Source organism: Hyposmocoma kahamanoa, unplaced genomic scaffold, assembly GCF_003589595.1.
Source record: "Hyposmocoma kahamanoa isolate Upper Pololo Valley unplaced genomic scaffold, ASM358959v1 66, whole genome shotgun sequence".
NCBI lineage: Eukaryota > Metazoa > Arthropoda > Insecta > Lepidoptera > Cosmopterigidae > Hyposmocoma > Hyposmocoma kahamanoa.
The window spans coordinates 15,193,725-15,197,491 of NW_020653854.1; positions in this window are offsets into that span (position 1 = coordinate 15,193,725).

Here is a 3,767-nt window from a genome sequence, read left to right on the forward strand (position 1 = left end):
CCCATACCAAATAAATATCGTCTAACTTCCTAGTTGGAAGCTGAGAACTGGGTATTCGTCTAGTGGCCATTTAGAAATTTTGTCGTGGTGTTGAACATGTGTTGAACCTGTGGTAGTTGGGCATAAACCTCATTAGTACCTTTTTCAGTCTGTCAACGTTTGTCATATAAAAAAAATAAACGACTTTTTATACAATTTAATATTTTTAAATAAATTACAACGTTCAACAATAATTTGTATTGTTGACTAATTACGCAAAGAATGTCAATATAATAAAGAATTCATTGGTGATTGGTATTCAGTCCTATGTAATCGAGAGATAATATTTGCTGTAAGTAATATATAAGAAAGAATGAAACTCGTCGTGATTTGGTTGGTACGGACGACTTTTTATACGTACTCGAACATATTTCAACTAAGGGCGTGCGTTCGTCGCCTTAATACGAAAAAAGGAAATGAGTAAAAATCGCTGTTGATAGGGGTTGTTGGATGGCGCGAATGAGTTACTTTTTTATTGGTTTGGTCGTTAAATAAAAAAGTCCCAGGTCCGATATTAGTTGAGGAACGGTCGAGTAATACGGAAAATGTGCATATTGTTCGCTCCGCTCGCAACGTTTCGGAATAAATTCAAAATGGCGGTCACGCATAATGCCGCAGGTAAGCCAGGTTGCATACATACATCTTCAAACCCCTGCAATCATGCTTCCATAGGATATATAATTCGGTTTCACTAAATTTTAAACAAGTGCAAATAAAAAATGATATGCAACACTTTTGAAAAACACTTTCTGTTATTGTGCATTAACAGAGATTGAATTGAACAGAACAAACTCACAAATAATTTCCTCGTCACCACATTCAATTCAAATCATACACTGCAGTATTGAGTGTGGTTTCGTCTTGGCGAGATTATTATCAACCTATCACTGCTGGAATATGCTTACCTAAGGCCTATGCTTACCTAATGTGCGCCATGTCGCCCAGTCCTTAGTTTGTTGCATTCATATGCTGCCAGCAGCCTTTCGCAGATCGTCACTCCATCTTGCCAAAGGGCGCTCTACACTACATTTGCCGAGCCGTGGTGTCCGCTCAAGAACTCGTTTCCTTAATCAGTTATCGATTCTTCGACAGATATATGGCTTTCACAAGCGAATGAGGGTATTATCACAAGAGAATGAGGGTTTTCCTGATTTAAATATTTCCATTTGATCATACTGCCACTGCGCCCGTCACCCTGAGACATAAGTTGATAAGTCCCATGTGCCTGTAATTTCGTCAGCACCCCCTTACCCTTCAAAACCGGAATGTTTATATTACTGCGTGACGGCAGAAGTAGGAAAGTAGCAGGAAGTGGCTTCCCAGGATGAATTCTTTCAAAAGGAACTCTACTGCTACTAAAAATAGCGTATAACCAGCGATTATTGTCTTCTCTGCCATAGAACGGTATAAAATTCGTTACGAATAACTAACTAATTTTAAAAATTGGACATCAATACCAGTAAATTAAAATTACTTTGAAAGTAAATTTTTAAGATCACCACACCTAACCACGCAATGCTAATTATTCCAATCGAATATTGTTTAAATTAATTATACTTTTCAAATTTAGATCGTTTTATCTTACCTGCCAATACTCTTTAATACGTAGACGAAATATTTCCAATTATCTTTATGGCTTTTATAGCCTCTTTATTTAGATTTGAATATTTGTGAGAAAAACTTTTAGGTGCCCATTTATTTTGCAAAAGAGTTTACAATTGTATCTCAACTCAAGTACACGATTGCGGGTGAGTTCCTTTCCTTAACTAATGACAATGAAACAAATATAAATACAAGTTTGAACTCTATTATTGAATGGCTTAAATATAATGATCTAGTTATAAATCTTGACAAAACTAAAGTTATGAACTTTAAACAAAGATACAATAAACCTATGCAAACTAGAGTGGTCTATGAAAGGAAAGAGGTCGGTGAAACAATGACAGTAAAGTTCTTAGGTTTATATATAGATAATAATCTAGAATGGCAATCACACCTAGAATATGTATGTGGTAAGATACTAAAGTTTTATTATGCATTGTTGAGGCTATCGAAAATAGTAAATTTAAACGCTCTAGTGACCGCCTACCATGTAGCAACCAGCCTTAGGTATGGAATCATTTTTTAGGGAAATGCACCGCACATTGAACGCATATTCAAAGCCCAAAAGAGATGTATTCGGGCTTGAGAAAAACAGATAGCTGTCAACCACATTTTGAAAATTTGAGAATACTGACTCTACCATGCTTATATATACTTGAAATTTCACTTTTCGTAAAGCGTCATCTTCATTTATTTGAATTCGTCACACGAGCTCGCCGTTCTCATCAACTGAAAAGTAGATCATGTAAAACTGCTCTACTTCAAAAGAGTGTAATAGTAATGGCTACGAAGATATATAACAAACTTCCACTTGAAATTCCACTTCCACAGAATTTAAGAAATTATTATTTAATTACCTAAATGATAGGACATTCTATAATATTGAAGATTTCTTATAAAATTTACATTTCATATTATTACATTTATTATTGATTATTTTACTATTGTTATTATGTTTCATTAGTATTAAGTTGCATTAATTGGACTGCATGATTACAATATTATTACAAATTATTGCACGAGAATTACTTAAACTAAGAAAACTTTGTATGCCATAAAGCGGAGTGTGACAGTGATTCAAAATTCATTCTTCTAACATCTTTATAACCTGTGTATCACAAAGAAATAAATGATTTGATTTGATTTGATGATTTGACTAACAATAATAATCTTTCCCTGAAAGAAACCGCTACCTATAAGTGGGAGGAAATTATATTGAATAGAGTGGGAGGAAAATTATACTAAGTAATTGTTACATAATTGAGTAGCAGTAGAGCTCCTTGTGAAAGAGTTCACCCAGGGCAGTACTGCCACCTTATCTATTTCTGCCGCCAAGCAGTAATGTCAACATCACTGTGTTCTGGTTTTTAAGGGTAAGGGTAAAATTACAGATACACGGGACTTGTCAACTTATTTCTCAGGATGACGGGCGCAGATGCAGTTCTCCTCAGAACTTTATGATTCAAAGCACTGAGTGGTTTTTCAACTATTATGGGCAGGCGTGTCGCTTACCATTAGGCGCACGACTTGTTCGTCCCGTCACTTGATATTACAAAAAAAAGTATTTCTCTTTCTTGATGCGTCGAGATTGTTACTTCATTTAATGTGATGTAAATAGAAAATTGATGTGAGACTCATATTAACGTTTAATAAAATTAATTTTTGCTCAACATTTTCGAACCAGGCCGTGCGTGGTCATTATGAGCTTCCGCGGCGTTGAGCCAACGGCAACTGCGCGCCAAAGCCCTTTTTTTTACGGGGGGAATCTTTATAGATATCCCTGAGCCCAGGGAGACTCAGGGGTTATGTGGGGACTCTCCCTCCAGACTGGAGGGCCTACCCCACTAAAACCCCCCCGGGTTTACCTCCCGCCGGTTGTGTCGGCGCCGTGGGGTCTGTGCACATTCACCACGACGTCGCCCGGCCGCCCTAGTTTGCGCCAGGGCTCCCGCGCCAACGGAGTGGCAGGTCAGTTGTCCTCCGACCCGCCCACCAGACGAGTGAGGCCGTGCAATGCAGGCTCCGGAGTGCCTGTCTAGAGTCCGCTGGCCTCACTAGGGGATCAGACGAGCAGCGAATTGCCTTCGCCTTCTCCCCGTACGTCTGCGCCGAAGCGGGTGAGCGTC